The sequence below is a fragment of the Micropterus salmoides genome, unplaced genomic scaffold, assembly GCF_014851395.1.
Source record: "Micropterus salmoides isolate LMB-PRFRI ecotype aquatic unplaced genomic scaffold, ASM1485139v1 Ms_hic_scaffold_1, whole genome shotgun sequence".
Lineage (NCBI taxonomy): Eukaryota > Metazoa > Chordata > Actinopteri > Centrarchiformes > Centrarchidae > Micropterus > Micropterus salmoides.
The window spans coordinates 65801866-65807865 of record NW_024040040.1 but is presented as its reverse complement, the minus strand read 5'-3'; the positions used below and the strand labels follow the sequence as shown (position 1 = coordinate 65807865).

Genomic DNA, 6000 nt, shown 5'->3' with positions numbered 1-6000 from the left:
CGAGATTGACAATCGGTCTACGGGATTATACGTGAACTCATGTGCCCCCAATCCGCCGATGAGAGCTACAACTGTTTTTACAGCTGACACACTTCCCATTTCAACCAGGTTAGTCACTCACAGCGACTTCCTCCACATTGACGGTCCACCGGCACCTGCAACATGTAGCTGCGTAAACAACAGCAACACTGGTACACAACAACAACAACAACAACAACAACAACAAAGAAGACCCATAGCCTATAGAACACTTCCCAGCCTCGCGGATCCACGCCCTCCATCTCTCGCTTTACGCTTGTGCCTCCTTCTCTGTCCCAAAAAAGAAGTGGGTTTAAACCGGCAGAGAAAGTGTCCTCCTGTCCGGGTTTGTGCGCCCTGCGGACCGCACCACGTGAACCACAGAGGGGGTCTGCCGCACAAGCCTGTAAAACTTTATTTAATAAAGGACTTAGCTTCGGGGGAGAGGTGGCGGATTTTATTCTCCCACCCGCTCATCTCAACGGTAGGCTTCCGCACCAATGGAGGGGAGTGAGAGGCATAAGGAGGAGGAGGTGGCGGTGGAGGCGAGGGGGGTGTTTAACAGTCCTATAACCATATTCTCTGTCCCGTTTATCCGCCATATAGGCCAGCTCGGTACTACTGTAAACTAACTTCCTGCATGTGGCTGTAGGTTGGACGGGATTTCTGGGCTGCGCGGCCGCTGCTGTTGTCCATGCGGGCGCTTCTACTCTCTGTGGATGGTGCGTGATAATTTCATCTGGAGAGGCCGAGGCCGACATTTTACCCCGGTCCGGAGGAGCCTTAACTCCGTGGGGACATCCGAGGACACGCGATAAGGTAAAGCACACCTCACAGCTTTCTGCCCGTAGGCAAATATATGCGCGTTTACACCAAGTTTAACGACTGGGAAGTTATTGACAAATATTTACGCCATAGAGAGGACAAATTAACAAGGCTTTTAACGGTCTTCTGTGATAAAAATGGCTACTTTCACACGGATTTACACACAGTAGCATGCATGGCACTGAACTACACTTGAAATATTCTAAATGCATCATATCTAAAGACTGATTGGAAATATGAGATTGATCCCAGGAAACATTATTTGTATATTATATTATTAGTAAATTTGTAACATATTTATACTGTAAAACTAGTGTTTAATAACATTTTGCAACGATTTCCACCATGCATTATGCACGTATAGCTACTTATAATACATTTTTGCTTATGTTTCTCGTAGTCTTGCGCATATTTAGAAAAATAAAATTGCTCCCACTTGTGTTTTTTTCCGTGGCAAACTTTACAATTTTATTATAATAAATCTATACGTCCTACACAGAGTACAACTTGCCTGGGCCTTTAACATTACCACCACCACCAATCGGCAGCAGCACCTGCAGGTGGACGAACAGCAGCCAAAGTTGTTCTGTGATTGTGATTTATTCTTCGCGTTAACTTTAATATTTAACAAATGTCCGAGGTAGCGTGCACAGAAACAGACTTTATACCTGCATGTAGTAGGACCTTTTAAACGTTGAAGCCGATCCACATGCTCAGAAATCGGCCGTATTAACAATTAATATTGGACATCCGGTGGCACTGCCAGCTGCGCCCCATTTTTATTGTTGTCTTGCGCTGAAAGGATCCCTGTTGTCTCCGCTGGATACTTCGCGACGCGTGGTGGCTGCTTTTGGTAGGAATTAATGCTTTATTTAAAAATATAAAAATGCATGAATTGTGATAAATGTGCAGTGTGAAACAGAAAAGAGGGTCTGGATGTGGAAGCGCGGCTCCTCGGCTCGCCGTGCCATGCGGGACACACTGCTGGCTGCCACCATGGCACCTTCTCTTCCCCGCTCTGCCTCTGTATGTGCTGCTGTTGTTCTATCCAGCTGTGCGGACGCACACCGCCATGCCCCATCATCACTTCTGTTGCACTGATCGGTTCATCGGCACATCGACAGTTTTGTTTTCCCGGGGAGAGCCGGACGCGCACAGCATGGACACGGAGCGAGGTGAGGGGCGGCAGACGGGGCCACTTTGGCTCTCCATCCGTTACGGGAAACGGAGCTCCAAGGACACGGAGAGGAGAGACAGGGGGCGCATCCAGGTCGTTTATGGTGTTTGTTCTTTTTATTAAATTGCTGGGATTCAAGAGGAGAAAAAGGGAGATTTCCCAGGCGAGACGGAGCTTTGTCCTCAACCCAGATTTTTTTTTTTCGCTTTAATTTGGCAAATTAGCCTCCCAGACAGACCGACACCAGGCTGTCTCTCCTCCCCTGCTCTCCCGTCTCTTCCTTGTTGTTTTCGGGCATACTCCCCGCCATCACACCCTCTTTATGGACTCTTGTCTAATTTACTTTTTTCTTAACCCGTTGTCGTCTCTCCATGCGTAACCTCCATCCGCCCGTAACCGCGCTGCCTTCAATCATACTGGAAGGGTTTTTTTCTAAAGAGGCCTCCAGCTGCTAAAGGTTCATTGTCTGGTCAGACTGCTCATGCACTAAATTTGTCTCATGTCCACTGTAACAATGACTCGCTTCCACTCCTACATATGTTCGGCACGTGTTTGATTTCAAGTAATTGTGCGTTATAACCTATGGTTATACCCAGCTAGCAGTTATTGTATACCTTTTATTTTGAAAGTTACTACTATAAAAACAAGTTTTCATAAAGAAGAGATAACATATGGGATATAAACATCTTAAGTTCATTTGAAACTACACACACATCAGAGTACTAATGGGATATAAAAACTGAATTTTATATATAAAAAAATTAAATTAACTTGATTAATTAGTCATTTTACAAGCAAAAATGCCAAACAGTTTTTTGTTTCTTTTTGCCCATTTCTCCAGCTTATGTGATTGTAAACATAATATAGTTAGATTTTTGATGCAATTTAAATACATCTTCTTGGACTTGAGGAAATTGTGATGGCCTTGTTTTATCAACATAATCTTTGCAGCCCTAAAATATAGCAATGCTTTGCTAGTTGGTACATTATGGCATGATGCAAATTCATCTGAACAGCCTGCCCTGTGTTACATAACAAGCTGCAAGGCTATGGGGTCATTTTTAGTTAGCATTTTCTGTGTCCAGCATAATTGCTCCAGTGCATTAGTAACACACACTAGATATGACCAAACCTGTGGTAAGGTTAAGGCATTAAAATGTCCTGTGTGGACTGGTCTGTGCAACAAGTAAAAGTAACTTCTGTCATGCACAACCTGCACTACATGAGCCATGATCTTACCACACTGTGAACGTAAACATTCGTGTTTGTTTTGTCAGTAGGCTATGTATTTGGCGTAGGCTAGTTGTTACATACTGTAAGCCGCAGTTGTGCTGGCATCTGCTTTGCTTGCGGAGTCTTGTTTACAAAGACTAAAGGGATCGTTGGCTGAATGTAAAGCCAATGGTTATTGACCCACAGTGGTTTAGATGAAGCAATTTCCTTTTGTTTCCCTGTTGCCTTACGTGAACTCTGCCTGTCAGAGTGTGTTTATGAGCATGGAGACCTTTGGACTAAGCCTATGTTGAACCAACACACATTAAATGATTGCAGGATTGTTATTGTATAGAGGCATCCCACTTATATCAACCGAAGTATGAACAAATATAAATAACTCTGTGTTAGGTACATTGGTTTGACTGTGTAAATTTACCTTGTAAAAACACATACGACATTAAGGGAGGGTGAGTTTGCATGTAACCCTATTGTTTGCACTAAGGGACGTATTTGCATGTAAACAGATCTTTTAAAATTATTATTTTAAATAAGGGAAGAAACACTCATAAACGACACCGTGGATGCAAGCAAACTGCTGACAGAAAATGTCCACATTCTGAATTCTTACGTAAACTCACAGTGCGTTCTGTCTCAAATGCTTTTGTTGTTAACACTACTGCTGGAACTTCTTGATAAAGAGGTGTATCCTTTGTATGTTCATAGCTTGCTGGGATTATTACATTCCTTCCACTAGTTTGTTATCTACTTCAAAACACTGTATATGTGTGATAAGTGTTTGTGTACACAGCATGTTGGTAGCTGGCTTGCTCCGTCTGCCAAATACCAGTTTTCCATGTGGCGTGCCAAGGTAGTGTCATAACCGCCCAGCCAATCCTCATTTCCTCATTCTTGTGTGCCTGAGGTCAATCCACAGAGAACGTATTATGGCATTGTTCTCGAATCACTGAACCGGGGTCAGTGTGAGCTGCTTTCTCCTGGTTTTCCACAGGTACTGAACAGTAGGTCTGCATTGTTCCCTCAGTGTGTGTGTGTGTGTGTGTGTGTGTAGGAGTGTTGCTCGGTGTTTCATCATGTCCCTGTCTGAAAGGAGCTCGGTCTGATCAGTAGTTTGCGCTGTGGCCTCGTCGCTAGTGGAGAATATGAGTTTTGGTTACACAAACATTAACTGATGCAGAGCTGCTCCGCAGGCAGAGAAGATCTCATTGGTCGAGTTTAACCGTATTGGGTGGAGTCGGAAGACGCAGTTCTTTAGAGGACAAGTTAGCTAGGATAAAGGATTGTCAAGAAATGGCATGAAATGACCAAACCCAACAATGAATGGATCCCACTAACAAGTATTGTGTTTGTATCTTGATATATTGTCTTCCTCTGTTCCATAGAGCTCCATTGTTTTCCAAAAACTATTAAAAACACACGAATGAGCCACTCTGCTTCACTGGTTGACACGTGCCTACATCACCGTGAACACACACACTGTAGTTTATTTTGTCTCAGTCCCACATCCACCGTCCTGCTGCTTGAAATACTCACTGGAGCATCAAATATGTATTAATCCATTAGAGGAAATAGTCCCCAACAAATACCTCCTGCTTGAGTCATGTTTTGGTCTTTTCATGGGAGTTATTGACGGTACGAAATTGATGAAATAACTCCAGTTTTATTCCTGTAAAACTGTGTAGCAGAGAAGGACAAATTATGCAGGGTAATGACTTGTCTTTTTTGTTCATTCACATCAATGGCAGTCATGACACAAGCTTTCACTGCTAAATTCAACTTGACACTCAGCTAACCTAGCTAGCTTAGCACATTTTCCAGTTAGCTGGAGGTGTGCTAATGTTAAGCCTGAGCTAAATGTTACATTTTAGCTTCCTCCTGTGTCTACAAACAGTGAGTTGATATTTGCCTCTGAGAAATGTTTAACTTGAGCTCTAACCTGTTTTTATATGTGTCCTTATCTTTTTCTAAACTCTCCTCCTTTGCGGCTCATGTCTTCTTGTGCAGTTTGTGTCAATTTCAACAAATGAGCACCAAAGTAATTCTTTGATGCAGCTTGTGATGGTAACAACACATAGTACTGAAATGACAAATGTTGTCCTCAAGTTGGTAATTATCCACATATTCATCTACAAATGTAACACGAATACTTTGCTACTCTGCACAGTAAAATTCAACCTTTATCTAGTGCACAAAAGCTTCTGCATTTGCTATTTTAAATACTGATTGTTGGCAGGTCTTTCTCAGGAAATGATATGTCCTACATTTCTGGCAGTAGCAGCACCATGTTTTTTCATGTTGAATAAATAGATGTATTAATAGAAAAACTAGCCTGCTAATGTAAGCAACAATAGCTGCCATGGCTGAACAGACAATAAGAGATCCAACCACATTGATGTTTAACTTCATAAGCACAGAATACGAGAAAAATCACAGCAAACAAACAAAAAACAAAACTGAATTTCACAGGTTACTTCTGTGAGGAGTTTTTTTGGTGATAGATTTAAAAAAGTAGAAATGCAGGAAAGCATGAAATGACACATTTAAAGCCTGCATGTTTTCTTTACTGTTGTCAACTCTTCTTATTGTGATGAATCAAACAAAATAAATTCAGTGACAACTGTCTAACTTGTGCTATAAAACAATGTAACTGTTAAACTGACAATGTCTACGTTAAGCTCGTACTGTAGACTCTATACAGATACACATTACATCCTCTTACTTCTCTACAGCTTTAACGGTTACTTTCA

The 6000-nt window shown here is 42.2% G+C and overlaps 1 protein-coding gene across 5 annotated transcripts in view; it reads left to right on the top strand.

The window, feature by feature from the left end:
- Positions 1–6000, top strand: part of LOC119898036 (CREB3 regulatory factor-like) — a 28818-nt gene continuing 22818 nt past the window's right edge. The window contains exons 1-2 of one of the 5 annotated variants that reach the window (XM_038712168.1): positions 1–108; positions 671–837. The gene's annotated coding sequence lies outside the window, so the exon portion shown is untranslated. The other 4 variants (XM_038712150.1, XM_038712158.1, XM_038712179.1 and 1 more) reach the window with 4 other exon arrangements.